Below are 17,508 nucleotides of genomic sequence, written 5' to 3'. Positions count from 1 at the left end.
GCAACAAATGAAAATCCAAAATTCCGTGTGTCACAAAATTAGAATATTGTGTAAGGCTAATACAAAAAAGGGATTTTTAGAAATGTTGGCCAACTGAAAAGTATGAAAATGAAAAATATGAGCATGTACAATACTCAATACTTGGTTGGAGCTCCTTTTGCCTCAATTACTGCGTTAATGCGGCGTGGCATGGAGTCGATGAGTTTCTGGCACTGCTCAGGTGTTATGAGAGCCCAGGTTGCTCTGATAGTGGCCTTCAACTCTTCTGCGTTTTTGGGTCTGGCATTCTGCATCTTCCTTTTCACAATACCCCACAGATTTTCTATGGGGCTAAGGTCAGGGGAGTTGGCGGGCCAATTTAGAACAGAAATACCATGGTCCGTAAACCAGGCACGGGTAGATTTTGCGCTGTGTGCAGGCGCCAAGTCCTGTTGGAACTTGAAATCTCCATCTCCATAGAGCAGGTCAGCAGCAGGAAGCATGAAGTGCTCTAAAACTTGCTGGTAGACGGCTGCGTTGACCCTGGATCTCAGGAAACAGAGTGGACCGACACCAGCAGATGACATGGCACCCCAAACCATCACCCAACCATGCAAATTTTGCATTTCCTTTGGAAATCGAGGTCCCAGAGTCTGGAGGAAGACAGGAGAGGCACAGGATCCACGTTGCCTGAAGTCTAGTGTAAAGTTTCCACCATCAGTGATGGTTTGGGGTGCCATGTCATCTGCTGGTGTCGGTCCAGAAGAGTTGAAGGCCACTATCAGAGCAACCTGGGCTCTCATAACACCTGAGCAGTGCCAGAAACTCATCGACTCCATGCCACGCCGCATTAACGCAGTAATTGAGGCAAAAGGAGCTCCAACCAAGTATTGAGTATTGTACATGCTCATATTTTTCATTTTCATACTTTTCAGTTGGCCAACATTTATAAAAATCCCTTTTTTGTATTAGCCTTAAGTAATATTCTAATTTTGTGACACACGGAATTTTGGATTTTCATTTGTTGCCACTTCAAATCATCAAAATGAAATGAAATAAACATTTGAATGCATCAGTCTGTGTGCAATGAATAAATATAATGTACAAGTTACACCTTTTGAATGCAATTACTGAAATAAATCAAGTTTTTCAAAATATTCTAATTTACTGGCTTTTACCTGTATATTGCGCTCTACCACGGTATCGAGCACTATTTTTTTGGATAATCTAATTAAGACATATATATATATATATATATATATATATATATATATATATATATATATATATATATATATACACACACACACACACACCCCCAGCGAGCCTTTTGAATATCTCCCTAATTCTGAGGTCTCAAGGTTGGCAAGTATGCATGTGGCCCCCAAAAACAATTTAGATGATTATCTCTTGCCTATAGTGAGGGGACGACATAAAATATGCCCCTCATCGCTGTCCTGTGTGAGGACTTATTCCTTAACAGTTTTTAAACATGTTTTTTTTTTAGCAAACCCACAAGACAGTTGTGATAATAAACTTTTAATAAAAAATATCGGTTTCATCCAGGTAGTATCGATCCAATATTGACAGGCGCGCGGTATCAATACTACCGATATTTGGATCGATCCGCCCACCTCTACACCCCCTTTGCTCCGGGCGGTGGGGGTGATGGCGGACGGAGGGGCTGGCCCCTGCTGATTCAGAGGTTAGGAATTTGCATTTGATTGCTGTTTGTCAACCAATGGCGGCACCGTGTGACTTCCCCACGCCTCCGTGGGCTCTCTCACGTCGACAGCCAAACCTCCCGACACAACACAATTACACGCCGTGGCCGGGTGGACAGATATCATGCAGTCACATGCAACGAGTTTACTCGTAGCAGATAAACACGAGCGCCATCTGTCTCCTTCCGGTGCGTGGAGCTTTCCCCCCCCGCGGAGTGTCATTTAGGGTGGGGGGTCAGTGTCGGGGGCATCAGGAATGCTTCTTCCGGTCTCAAAGAGCGTGAACAACTAGCGGAAGTCGAAGTGGTAAGTTTAAAAATATATATATATATGTAATGTCATATTTTGATACATGTTGGTAGTGTCATTTTTTGAGTTTGTGCTTCTTTTTTTTTTCGAAATGACTATTTTTCATCGATACGTTATCAAACGGCTTGATGGAGATCAATAGCCTATCGCCAGAGCGGCGGATGTAGCCAGTGCCATATGTCACCCCGCGTATGCATTTTACCCTTCCGCTGTAGTGTCGCACTATTCAACCCCACAAAACGTGACTTGAAATCTCATATATACGTGTTTTTTCCTCCAAATAATACATCAATTGGGCAGTGTCAACATGTAAACAAGATTTCGAGCATTAACCAGCTAACATTTCACTTGACGCTGCCACGGTGTCCAAACACAGCTCGGCTCCAAGCGAGATTATTATTAACAGTCTTAACGAGTAAGCTGGAGGCGAGATAACGGATAAACAAACCGCTCGTGTGTTGTGATTCGAGGGGGGAAACGGCTAATTAACGTGATTTCACTTGGAGTTCTGTCATGGCTCCAATCTAAAGGCACCGATTGAAAGTTGCTGACTTTCCCCAAACGTCAGGCGCCTGAAGATTGTGTAACATTCTACTGCCTGATATGAAACATTCTACATCTCATGGCGGATAAAGGTGAACGACAAAAGTGAGGCTTGGTTGACATGGCTGAAAACTGTATCACGTTATGTTTTTTTTTTTTGTTTGTTTGTTTTTTAAATAAGTCGATAAGTAGTATTGATATTTGTTATGACCTATGGAAAATATGGACCGGGAGAAAATACATTAAATGTTAACGTTTGCGTTTCAAGCGTAACCTTCCTCAGCTATCAAGGCAGAAAGGAAATGTCAACACAAGCATGGACAACACTCCAAACTATCATTGTAAACACAATTCTAAAACCACAATATATACACTTAACAACAACCTCTTTAAATCAAGGAATATGTAAGAAATGCTTAATAAAGTGTAACAATATACTGGCAAGTGTAAACTTAGAGAAACCAGGAAGTTGCGTGGTCTGTGTAACATTTAATTTGGTCTGTCATTCTTATTTAAGTGGACCAAATTATTATTTTAAAGTAGCACATTTGTTATATTTTGTTGTTTATTATATTTATACAGTCCTGCACTTTAGTCCCTACCTGTTGTTTTTGTTGTACATCCAAATAGGCGACGGACGATGGTTGAAAAGAAAAGATAAGGGCGGAAAAGTACTACGGTCCGTTTGAAAAAATGCAAAAAACTGCCATACGTCAAGGGGACTTATTGTTTTATTGACAATGTATTCGCTGTCTTCGGCACTCATTTTTCTCGATGCAGAGAATCAACAGTGAAACAGCTAGTTGGTAGTTGATACTGTTACGCGATTGGCTGTTTAGCGTGCCCCTTCAGACCAACCGGTTCCGGTTTCTTCCGACCCAAATAAAGAAATGTATGTATGTATGTATGTATGTATATATATATATATATATATATATATATATATATATATATATATATATATATATATATATATATATATATATATATATATATATATGTTTGTATGTATGTATATATACATATATATATATATATGTATATGTACATATATATGTATATATATGTATGTATGTATATATATATATATATATATATGTTTGTATGTATGTATATATACATATATATATATATATATGTATATGTACATATATATGTATATATATGTATGTATGTGTATGTGTGTATGTATATATATATATATGTATGTATATACATGTATATGTATATATACTGTATATATATATATGTATGTATGTATATGTGTGTATATATATATACTGTATATATATACACACACATATATATATATATATATATATATATACTGTATATGTGTGTATATAATATATAATGTGTGTATATATATATATATATATATATATATATATATATATACACAAAATACATATATGTACACATTTTTCATTGATATTAATCGCGTGTTTATCGCTTTATACATATTAATATTGCTTTATCGGCCCAGCCTTAATTTCGCACGGCTGCGGGGTGAGTGGTTTGACATGAAACTAATTTGACTCATGTGAGCAGGGTACTGTATAAACACATTTTGTAACTTACAAAAAGTATTTTACCACAGAGTAATCAGTCACCCACCTCTTCTAAAGTTTTACGTATCATCGTAGCGACTGTCTTTTCAAACGGGGTGCAGCTCTAATTTCCACAAGTCAATTTTGCCCACACACATTTATCTTTTTGTTCACTTTTTTCCTGACACGGCCATTTATTTTTTTTATTTCAGCCTGCGTTGATTTCTCGGAGACACTGCTATGTCAGGCTGACAATGGCTCTGCCATTTTCTCCAAACACAGAAAGAAGCACCTGCTACTGACTTTTGATTGTTCAGACCGTGCCGAGCACATGGCTAATTTCAATATTGATTGGTGTATTTTTAAGTGGTCGTGCCAAGCCACGCATGTCTGCAGCCGATATAACAAAGAAATGTGCGTGGACTTTAATACATCTGAATTTTTTACTTGCGCACGCCGTTTTATGAATTTGAATGTATGTCCATTTTTAGTAGGAAATTCATGCAACTCTTGTTACATGAGGCCCCTGGTCTTACTCGCGAGCATAGTGCTTCTCGAATTTTTTTCGTCATGACATATATGTAATGATAACTTGAAATACAAAATAAAGCAGACCCATGGAGGGCAAGAAAGAGAAGCGAACTGTATTAACCTTGTAGATTGTTATAGTAACAATAGGTTAAGCTTTGTCAGTGTGCAGTGTGTTACCCGGTGTTCCCTAGGGGAACACCGGTAATATGTTTGATGAAATGTGATTATATGCATGAGTGTATGTATGCATGTGTATGTGTATATGTAATATGTACAGTATGTTTGTACAGTGAATGTGCGTGTGGATGTATGTACTGTATTTGTGTATGTATGTGGGAGCGTAGGTACCTATGTATGTGGGTAAGTACCAATGCGTTTATGCATGTATTAATGAGTGAGTATACGTGTGTCTATATATGTATGTATAATTGTGTGTAAGTGAGTATGTGTGTGCATTTGTATGTACAATATATTTGTCTCCCAGAGTGTGCGGGAGCCAAAGTACGGCCCCAGCCACCCAGATAGCCCAACCTAAAACAGCAGGTGCTGGGCCCAGGGAACCAGGGACCACCGGCCTTTGGGCACATCTGTTAACAAGTTTCAGCAAATAAATAACATGCAGTCAAGGAAAACATAAAAAATAAAAAAAGACATTCGGACAATAACATTGCATTTGGTGGCAGAATATTGGGTTATTTTTTAAAGTTAATTAAAAATACGCACAGTTTATGATTCATTTGTGATTCACCTGATGAATGTAATCGTATGATAGCACTAGTTTTGAGTTAAGAGCTCCGTCACAGAACCAGTTAAAGCTTGTAAGTGGAGGTACTACTGCACACAGGGGCGCCTAAAAGGGGGGGTAAAGGAAACGGATTCTAGGGGCCCATGATGGAGGGGGGCCCAGAGAGGCCCCTAATGATGATGAAATTATAATACAGAAAAAATAATGACACTGTGTTGGGGGCCCTGTAAAGATTATTTTCATGGGGCCCAAAATCCCTAGCGGCGCCCCTGACTGCACAGTAGCGCCCCGCTCTTCGCTGGGGTGATGTTCTGTGACCCCCTGCCAATAGGATAAAAAACAGGAAATGGGGCGCTTAAAAAAACAACAACTATTTTTGACACCCCTGCCTTTTGTCATACCTCTGACGGACTGGAGGGGGGGTGGGTGAGGTCACTGGTCAATTTTATAGTAATCTAATATAATAATCAATAGAGGTGGGAATCTTTGGGCACCTCATGATTCGATTACGATTCAGGAGCTGTGACTCTATTCTAAATCGATTATTTATCCATTTTTAATTATTATATTTCATATCATTATAGTGTATATTGTTAACATAGCATATATTATTTTTAGATATTCTAAATATCAAACATTTAATTATTATTAACATTAATAATATGTCTAAAAGGCTCCTCCTCTTGCTACTGTGCGGATTTAGTGCGCACAACATATATATATATTAGAGATGTCCGATAATATCGGCCGATAAATGCTTTAAAATGTAATATCGGAAATGATCGGTATCGTTTTTTTAAATTAATTAATTTATTTTTATTTTTTTATTAAATCAACATAAAAAACACAAGATACACTTACAATTAGTGCACCAACCCAAAAAACCTCCCTCCCCCATTTACACTCATTCACACAAAAGGGTTGTTTCTTTCTGTTATTAATATTCTGGTTCCTACATTATATATCAATATATATCAATACAGTCTGCAAGGGATACAGTCCGTAAGCACACATGATTGTGCGTGCTGCTGGTCCACTAATAGTACTACTACTTACCTTTAACAGTTAATTTTACACATTTTCATTAATTACTAGTTTATATGTAAATGTTTTTATATTGTTTTACTTTCTTTTTTATTCAAGAAAATGTTTTTAATTTATTTATCTTATTTTATTTTATTAATATTTAAAAAAAGGACCTTGTCTTCACCATACCTGGTTGTCCAAATTAGGCATAGTAATGTGTTAATTCCACGACTGTATACATCAGTATCGGTTGGTATCGGTATCGGTTGGTATCGGTATCGGTAATTAAAGTGTTGGATAATATCGGAATATCGGATATCGGCAAAAAGCCATTATCGGACATCCTAATATATATATGTTATATATACTTTTTTCCTATGCTTTGCACCCTGCGGCTTATAAAACGGTGCGGCTAATTTATGTATTTTTCTTTGCTAATGGCCATAATGTTTTGTATTCAACAAATAGTTATTTTTGAACACAGACAGATACACTGTGTTATTAGCTGTGTCCCAATTCAGGGTCTGCATCCTTCGGAGGACCCGGCCTACGCAGCCTCAGAAGGCTGGACCTTCGGAGGCCCCTCCAAAGGATGCGTCACCCGTTGTTAAATGGGACAGTCTAGCCTGCGAAGGATACTTACATTTGAAAGTGTATTCGCTGCCGGTGCCGGTGCTTGTATTTGCCGCATTCGTCAAAAAGATCCGGGTTGAACAAAGGCGCGCAAAGCATCTTGGGATATGGGAGGCCACGAAGGATAGTCGCGGTGCATCCTCCGAATACAGGGAAAAGGAGGGCGCAATTTGAATGAATTGGGACAGCCTTCGCGCAGCATTGTGACGTAAGCGGCCTTCAAATTCGCCCTTCGAAGGATGCAGACCCTGAATTGGGACACAGCTCTTGTTTGTGGTATGGTTCTCTCACTGCAGGTGTTTTGAGGTGAAAGTGTACTTCCTGTTTCGCTCCTTGATTAGCCATACCGTTTCTACTCGAAAGGATTCTTCATTCCTCACTCCAAGAAACGTTTGTAAGTTTTACAATATAACTAAAACAATTCATACTTACTTAACCGTCCCATGTGTGATGTCTGTAGGAGTGTTTTTAATGCATATTTGTACATGCTATTGTAATGTAATCAAGCTAGCGTCGTTAGCATTAGCGAATATGCTAACATGTTTACAACTGTCTGTGTTGGTATTATTAACTTACAATAGCATTCTTTTTGTATTGTTCCAGTTTCGTAAATTCAGCAAAACGTCACCGTGGAGTTATTGAGTCTGTTTATCTGATTGGATAGCTCTCTTCCGCAGTTAGCGGGTCCATGACGATGACTTCTGTTCTGTTTGATCAGCCGTTTTACTGCCGTGTTACGAGCACCATGTGGAAAATATTAAGTAAACATTTACAAAATCTTTCATATATCTGCGGCTTATACCGTATTTTTCGGACTATAAGTCGCAGTTTTTTTTCATAGTTTGGCCGGGGGTGCGACTTATACTCGGGTGCGACTTATGTGTGAAATTATTAACACAATACCGTACAATATCAAATAATATTATTTATCTCATTCACGTAAGAGACTAGACGTATAAGATTTCATGGGATTTAGTGATTAGGAGTGACAGATTGTTTGGTAAACGTATAGCATGTTCTATATGTTATAGTTATTTGAATGACTCTTACCATAATATGTTACGTTAACATACCAGGCACGTTCTCAGTTGGTTATTTATGCGTCATATAACGTACACTTATTCAGCCTGTTGTTCACTATTCTTTATTTATTTTAAATTGCCTTTCAAATGTCTATTCTTGGTGTTGGGTTTTATCAAATAGATTTCCCCCAAAAATGCGACTTATGCAGTGCGACTTATATATGTTTTTTTCCTACTTTATTATGCATTTTCGGACGGTACGACTTATACTCCGGAGTGACTTATACTTCGAAAAATACGGTAGTCCGGTGCGGCTAATATATGTAAAAAATATCAATTTCTTCTCAAATTTGTGGCATTATATACCAGTGCACGCTATAGCCCGGAAAGTGCAGTTTATGCAAGACCAGATATGTCCCTACTTGGCGAGCAGGGATTCTTTGTTTAATTTTTGTGCCTTCTAAAAGCGTGTGCGTCGTCTATCCCATTCATATGTATGGCTGACAGACCTGTTGCCGTACTGTGTGGATATTACTGTCTCTCCTGATTTATTAATCTTCTGCTAATTTACCTTTTAGCTGGTTACTCTCTGCTGTAACATGGTTCCTATCAGCCTTCTTTTGAAGTGTACAAAACATGTATTCTTTGCATCTTTCACTATTTCAGATTCAAGCACAGCTTGTCCTCGCCTCCTACGTTTGTGTCCGTGCTAGGGTTGTACGGTATACCGGTATTGGTATAGTACCGCGATACTAATGAATCATATTCGGTACTATACCGCCTCTGAAAAGTATTGGTCCCCCGCCCCCCTGCCGTCGTCACGTCCTGTCATTGTTGGTTTTACGAGCAGACGAGCATGTTCGGCAGCGCACAATCACAGAGTACTTACAAACAGACTCAGTGTGTAGACAGAAAAGGGAGAACGGACGCATTTTGGCTTAAAAACTAACGATAAATGTGAAGTTAGAACACTGTAACGCCCACCGGAAGAGGTGCTTTGAGACATGGCGAGCTAGCTAGCGGCTAAAGTCCACCCGCAGTCGGCGGTGTTTTAGCTACTTCTAAATCACTAATCCTCACCTCCATGGCGACAAATAAAGTAAGTTTCTTACAAGTATCATCCCTGCAGGACGAGGAATAGCTAAACATGTTTCACTACAATCGTAGTTCCTGAATGTAAACAAATGCCATTGGTGGATCTACACCTGACATCCACTGTAATTATACCGTATCTAGTCGATACTACTATGGTTACATCGATATTTTTTAGCATCACAAAATCTGTTTTAGTTTTTTATTTATTTATATTATGTTTATAAACTCAGGAAATATGTCCCTGGACGCATGAGGACTTTGAATATGACCAATGTATGATCCTGTAACTACTTGGTATCAGATTGATACCTAAATTTGTGGTATCATCCAAAACTAATGTAAAGCATCCAAACAACAGAAGAATAAGTGATTATTACATTTTAACAGAAGTGTAGATAGAACATGTTAAAAGAGAAAGTACACAGATATTAACAGTAAATGAACAAGTAGATTAATAATCAATTTTCTACCATTTGTCCTTAATAATTATGACAAAATAATAAAATGATAAATGACACAATATGTTACTGCATATGTCAGCAGACTAAATTAGGAGCCTTTGTTTGCTTACTTACTACTAAAAGACAAGTTGTCTTTTATGTTCACTATTTTATTTAAGGACAAACTTGCAATAAGAAACATATGTTTAATGTACCCTAAGATTTTTTTGTTAAAATAAAGCCATTTATGCAATTTTTTATGGTCCCCTTTATTTAGAAAAGTGGTTGGCGCCACAATTTCACATTTTGGTTGGAACGGCGTTGGCGTACCTCAGTCAGACCGGCTTCCTACAAAAGTTATCTACTCAAATGTTACCATTTTAGAGACAGTGCAATGTCTTGTGTAAAAGTGGTGGGAGCACGGTGATGAAATATCCTAGGCATGTTGAAAGATCATTTGAACATATGTGTCATGTCACGAATAGGATATTTTGACACACAAATAATAGAACGAGAGAAAATGGGGGTGGCAGCCACTTTTATACACAGCTGTTCCTGGCCTCTTTTGCGCCTCGCCGTTCTTTACAAACGTCCGAGGGGACAGGAAGGCGTATGTTGGGATGTTTGGTTGAGTAACACATGCCTTGCAGCGTTGTGTTGGCATCCTGCCAGCACTGCTAAATTCCAATTTTATGACAATGCTGAGGAATCTCGCCGCAGAAAAAAGCCTACCAATTGATGGGTTGATGGAACATTTACCAACTAACAAATTGCCTCGTTACACTAACATTTATTTGCGGCAGTCTGCCAAAATTGCATCTGAACTGCCACAAATGGAATAGAAATCCCTTTTTCTATTCATAAATCAAAATCCTCACCAGCCTCGGCAGCAGTACGCAATATAACAGGTTTTCTTTTGATTGATTGATTGGTTGAAACTTGTATTAGTAGATTGCACAGTACAGTACATATTCCGTACAATTGACCACTAAATGGTAACACCCCAATAAGTTTTTCAACTTGTTTAAGTCGGGGTCCACGTTAATCAATTCGTGGTACAAATATATACTGTCAGCATAATACAGTCATCACACAAGTTAATCATCAGAGTATATACATTGAATTATTTACATTATTTACAATCCGGGGGGTGGGATGTGGAGGGGGTTGTTTTGGGGGGGTTGGGTTGGGTTGGGTTGCTATCAGCATACTTCAGTCATCAACAATTATATCATCTGAGAAATGGACATTGTAACAGTGTAGGTCTTACTTGGTAGGATATGTACAGCGAGCGGTGAACATAGTGAGCTCAGAAAGCATAAGAACAGGTATATACATTTGATTATTTACATTTGATTATTTACAATCTGGGGAGGTGGGATGTGGTGGGGGGAGGGTTGTAGCTGCCTGGAGCAATGCCAAGGAAGCATTACTTGTATCGTATATTTTGTATCAAAAATATCATATGATACCAGGAATGCCAGCATCCCAATGGTGATTAGGGTTGTAACAATCAACGATATTACCCTATTTTCCGGGCTATAGAGCACATCGGTGTTTAAGCCGCACCCACCAAATTTTAGAAGACATTTTTTTTTACATATATTAGCCGCACCTGACTATAAGCCGCAGATATGTACCCGTATGCAAGATTTTGTAAATGCTTATTTACATACCCTAATTGTTTCCGAACGGTGGTTGTCACACAGCAGTAAAACGGATGATCAAACAAAACAGAAGTCATCGTCATGGACCCACTAGCTGCAGATGACAGCTCTCCAATGAGCTAAACAGACTCAATAACTCCACGGTGACGTTTTGATGAACTTACGAAACTGAAACAATACAGAAAGAATGCCATTGAAAGGTAATTATACTAACACAGACACTTGTAAACGTATTAGCATATTCGCAAATGCTAACGGCGCTCGCTTGATATTACGATGGCACGTACAAATATGCTTGGAAACACTCCTACAGACATCACACATGGGACGGTTTAGTAAATATGAATTTTTTTAGTTATATTGTAAAACTTACAGACGTTGCTCAGAGTTATGAATGAAAAATCCATACGATTAGAAACACTACGGACGGTTATAATTCCGGATCAAAGCACAAAACAAGGAGTACATTTTCAACTCGCACAAACAATAACACACCTTTTCAGTGTAATATGAAAATGTATTTGTTGAATACAAAACATTATGGCCATTAGCAAGGAAAAATCCATATATTAGTCGCACCGGTTTATAAGCTGCAGGTTTCAAAGCGTCGGAAAAAGTAGCGGCTAATAGTCCGGAAAGTACGGTGATCATAACCGCAGTAAAACGTCCGACTGTCTAAATTAAAGTTATCTAAAAACCGTGATTGAAAACTGTGCTCTGATAAACTCAGGGATTGACAGGCGCCAGCTCACTAGCTTAAATGCTAAAATGAAAACAGGAGATATTAACGTCTTTCCCCATTAAAAAAAAATTACATACCACAATCTAAACTTATAAAAACATTGTTGTCTGAGCAACTAAGATATTTAGTTGTGCACATTGAACCTACAAGCTGTGCTTTCTTTGAACAGAGTGATCGTTCTATCCTAGGGGCACGAGACAGGGGCGTTTTTTCGACGCGTTCAAGAACCACTGAACAGAGTAGGAACCCACAACGCCCGCCAGAAACAATAAATAATAATAATAGATTTATTTCTTACACACTTTTCATATAGATCAGGGGTGTGAAATGTATGGCCTCCGGGCCGGATCAGGCCCACAAACAGGTTTTATCCAGCCCGCGAGATGAGTTTGCTAAGTATAAAAATGAGCCAAAATTTTTGAGTGAAAGAAACTGTTGTTTTAAATGTGTCCACTAGATGTCGCAAAAGCAATTATTTACATCTTTGTAGATGATGCTACATATGTAAAAAAAATAAACCACATGATGTTGTGCACCAGTCGAGGAAAATAATATATAAATAACATCCTGTAATTTGATTTTGATATTTTTTTTTATCTTGATAGATTAACAAGAAAATTAATTTAAGAAAAATAACACCAATGAGTTGACTGATGAACATTATCACATTCATTTATTCAGAGAGTATAAATAACGACAAATAAAGATAGAATACCATTAACCGCAACATGTAAGTGTAAAAAACCCCAACCCAACAACATTATGATTTGTACATTTTCAGAATGTGCTTGTTCTATTTTTAAACAAAGAAAACAATCTGAAGTTGTCTTTATTTTTAAGTTATCGCGCCGTGATTTTACCAGTCCGGCCCACTTAGGAGTAGATTTTTCTCCATGTGGCCCCCCATCTAAAATGAGTTTGACACCCCTGATATAGATACATCTTAAAGTGGGACAGTGCAAACCAATATTTAAAACAATAAAAACTTAGCCATTAAAACAGATATAATACTAAGACTAAAACACTGCCAGTGAAGCATAAGAAACACAAAATATGCAAAATAGTGGGTTTTGTAAAAGTATGTCGATTGTAGTTATTAAAAAAAAAAAACTTGGTCAAAAGGTTTATTGTGTGTTTAAGTACTTTTTCTGCGTATTCAACAATACCGTGATAATACTTATAACCGTAATCCTTTTTGTCACGATAACCGTGATCGTGACAACACTGCAATGCACCCTATTTGCCAATGACGAGCATCTGATTGCTTTTCATTTTTTCTGATGTGTTGTTTTAAAAGCCGGTTGACATAACGAACCTCCTGGATTCTATAGATTTAAAAAGGTACGCATCATAAGTTCAATGAAAGCAATGCCAAACTATTAATCGATTTAAACTATTATACAAACATCAGGTCTGGTTCAAATATAGAGATGAGGGTGTTTAATTTGACTCTGTCTCAAAGTGTTAATGGCATGTGTGCTCAATGTTTCCTTACCATTGTTGCTATGTTGTCTATTACCATTGTTGGTATTTTGTCTATTACCATAGTTGGCACCGTATTTTTCGGAGTATAAGTCGCACCGGAGTATAAGTCGCACCTGCCGAAAATGCATAATAAAGAAGGAAAAAAACATATAAATCGCACTGGAGCCCGGCCAAACTATGAAAAAAACTGCGACTTATAGTCCGAAAAACACGGTATGTTCATTCTTCCTACATTGTTGATACAAATAATTTTTACTGTGTAATAATTATTGTTACCTGTGGTAATGCCACCACGATACAACATTTGTATTGTAATCCTTGAACAAAGTAACAGTGAAGCTCAATATATTATTTACTGAATGAAGAACTGGGGGTGGGATTAAATAAATGATTTTCTTCCCACGCCCTTTCAGGCAAAATTGGATCATCATGCTTACATACTATACATTACCTTTTGCATTTTATTAATGAATAGTATTGTGTTGTCTACCTCGTACTTTTTTTTATGTCATTGCCTGAAACAAATGAATGAATGAAAATTATTCTATATATATTTTTTAAAGCCTCTACATTTGTTCGAAGCAGCAGCCAATAAAGCATAGCTGATGGTAATACAAGATGATTGCATCAAAGCCCTCACAAAGAATTTCATTATGTTCAATATTACTTGTAACGGTTCCTGCCGGTGTGGCTCTGCATGCTCTTATTTAGCTGCTTATTTCCCAGGAGTGTATTTACGCTGCCTTCCTCCTCTCAACATGCAAACAGCTCCCCGTGGCCTCTTTCCCAAAGTTAGCGCTCGGATTGGTCTGCATTGAATTGGGGCGTGGGCGGCGAGGGGTTGGGGTGAATGGTATGGCATGCTCTGTTCGTTGTCATTGATGTTCGCTGACTTGAATTAGTTCAATGTGTATTTGAAGACGGTCGATTTCATGATCTCATCCGGGGGGTATTTGAGAAAGTGTAATGTGCAAACACGCTGCTCGGTGAGAGAAGTGGGGGCACATTTGGCCTCTGGTTAGTGTCTGTGGATAAATGACTCACAAACATGTGCAGACTAGACTGACTGCTCCGACGCCGCGAGCCCTCTTATTATCAAACTCTTATCCTTTGTGTAGACTCTTGTTATGTTGTCACCGCAATCAAACATCCCTCCGAGCTTTGTTAAGGGTGTGGGCCAAAACTCACTTGAATGTTCCAGTAATTCCCCTCCTGTGTGCGTCTGTGTGTCACACTGGATTGTATTTCAGTGTAGAGTTGGCCCGCACGCACGATTTCGGAAGCAGCGTCGCTTGGCTGGCTTTCAGCTGTTCTGGTGCCAAAAGCTACTTTTCTGAAGGGCCTGCGCAGCACGTGGCGCCATGACTGTGTCATCGTGCCAAAAAGCGCAAGTTACTTCACTACTTGGGCTGAAGCCACGGGGGAATCCCTTGGCAGTGACGCAGCCAGTCAAAGGAAAGGGCCCGCGGTTCTGGGATGCCCCGCAATTCTGCAAGCGAGCTGCTAGGAACAGTCCGCGTTTGACACCAGGATCCGTTCTATCCTGGTACTTGTCTGCCTGGATACCAGCGCGCAGCTGCAACATGCTGACAGGTCCGTCAAATGCAAAGCATTCACATTTCATAGCGTGTAAGAGCTGGCAGATGATCAAATCCGAGTCACGCTGAAGGAGTGCATCGCCTCTTTTGAGCAGACTTGACAGGAGGTTAGCGTAACCTTTTTTGGACCCCTGTCCCACTCAACATGGCCTGACGCACGGTTTATACTGCGGGAGTTGACAGAAATAAACACACATGCTGACTAGGGATGTCCCGATCCGATATTTGGATCGGATCGGCCGCCGATATTTGCCAAAAAATGCGTATTGGCAAGGCATGGGAAAATGCAGATCCAGATCCAGTTTTTTAAAAACTTGCGGTCTGTGTTTTCCAACGCACCGATTTATTTTATTTTATTTTATTTTATTTTTTTTGTGTCCTGTCCAGCTTCTCAGGCAAATCATATAGTTGATGTAGATGCCCATGTCGGCTGTTCAGATTTACTTTACAAAAGAGAAGTGTAGGATACTTTTCTTGTTGCCTTATTTGTATTTGACTTTATTAAATGTATTTATATTATCATTTAGTGCAGCCGGGCCGGAGCAGGAGGGGATAGAAAGAGAAAAAAAAAGAAGACAGAGGGGGAAATTGTGGGGACAAGAGGGGGATTAGACAGAGAGACAAAAACAACAACAACAACAACAATAGAGCAACATCAGCAAATACGACATGTACAAATATGATGGTAAAAGTGATAGCAAATAAGCAGTTAGCGAAAAATAAAAAATAATACAGAAATGACAATGAGCATTATTACACTACAAATGGATCAATACAAATACCAATAGAAATAGCGCTATTGATAATGAACAATACAAATAATTTACCTTTATTATCAACAATACAGTTGTTCAAATGCAACAATACCTATACGAAATGATAACTTGAGATACGAAAGAATGCAGAAAAATGGAGGGGGAGAAAGAGAAGCAACCTACAATGCACCGATTTAAATAATACATTCCACTTTTCTGCTGCTCCCTAATTTCCGTTCCGTTAAGACGGCCATGTGAATTAAAAGTTACCGGTAAAAATGTCAGCTGTCTCTGTGCGATATAGAAAATTACTATATGGTGATATTGGAGTATACGTTCTCACGCAGTTGCTTTTCGCTCTTTCTTGTCTGTCCTTCTCACAGACAGCAAGCGCACCTTCTACATACGTCACAACTGTCACGTCATACGTCACATACGTATACGCCCTCGCAAAACAGAGAGGTAGCAGCTCGGCTAACATTAGCTGTGATGCTAGCGCAGCCGTGCGAGTGATTATACGAATGAAGGAAGAATTAATTAATTCCCCCAAAAAACAGCGGTGGGTTGGCTTCAAGTGGGAATATGTCGAACAGACAACCGTCATTTGTCAAGTGTGGAGCAAAAGCGTTGCTATAAAAAGTAGCATTACTGCTAATTTGTAGCATCATTTGGAAAAGTCCCCTGCTAGAGAATGAAAAGTGTTTGAAACTCTGCACGTCAACATCTCCGTTCGGTGCCACACGCCCACACCATCAAAATGCCGAGGCAAACATTTCCAGATCAACACCGTATGAAAAAAATTGTGAATTTTTTTTTTTTTAGTTGTGATTTCCTTCTCTGGTTTAAATGTAACTTAGATAATGGGTTTCACTATGTAAAGCGCTTTGAGTCACTAGAGAAAAAGCGCTATATAAATATAATTCACTTCACTTCACTTCTCTGCATGAAAGTTTAAAAGTAGCATATATTAATGCAGTATGAAGAATAATGTTTTAATGTAGACACATAGAATCATCATACAGCTGTGATTATATGCATCAAGTGTTCATTCAAGGCTAAGGCAAAATATCGAGATATATATCGTGTATCACGATATGGCCTTAAAATATCGCGATATTAAAAAAAAAAAGGCCATATCGCCCAGCCCTAGTTCAATGATGCCATTTCTGTTTGTCATGTATAATTTTGTCTATTTTGTGTTTATCCTTGAATAAACAGGTCAGTTTCTTGTTACCAACCATTGTGTATTATTCAAACTCCCCTAATTCAGCTGGCTAGTTGTTATCAAGAGTACTAAAACCCTTTTCAACATGAATCTGACAACTAAGTAGGCTAAATAACTTTAAACTTTAATACATACAGTATCGGCCAGTATCGGTATCGGATCGGAAGTGCAAAAACAACATCAGCATCGGATCGGAAGTGCAAAAACCTGGATCGGGACATCCCTAATGCTGACGCTACTTAACCATGTTGCTCTACCTTAGCTGTGGACACTGCAAAATTACAGCCCACAGTCCCCACTTCCTGCCTTGAGTCTTCTATTGGATGCAATTGTTTTGTTGGTCTTGTTTGTCAGTGCGTCTCGTACCGACTGATGCATTTAACATGGTTTTTGCAGTTTCCCGCAGTACGATGTTAAAAAGCTGTGTCGTTATTTGTTT

The 17,508-nt window shown here is 38.6% G+C and overlaps 1 protein-coding gene across 2 annotated transcripts in view; it reads left to right on the top strand.

Annotated features, from left to right (window-relative positions):
• The first annotated feature begins 1,769 nt into the window (after window positions 1–1,769).
• Window positions 1,770–17,508, top strand: part of arid3a (AT-rich interactive domain 3A) — a 142,618-nt gene continuing 126,879 nt past the window's right edge. For both annotated transcript variants that reach the window (XM_061975907.2, XM_061975906.2), the window contains exon 1: window positions 1,770–2,009. The gene's annotated coding sequence lies outside the window, so the exon portion shown is untranslated. The remainder of the gene's footprint in view (window positions 2,010–17,508) is intronic.

The sequence above is a fragment of the Nerophis lumbriciformis genome, linkage group LG14 (assembly GCF_033978685.3).
Source record: "Nerophis lumbriciformis linkage group LG14, RoL_Nlum_v2.1, whole genome shotgun sequence".
NCBI lineage: Eukaryota > Metazoa > Chordata > Actinopteri > Syngnathiformes > Syngnathidae > Nerophis > Nerophis lumbriciformis.
The sequence above is the reverse complement of the archived record's forward strand: the minus strand, read 5'-3'. Positions and strand labels throughout refer to the sequence as shown.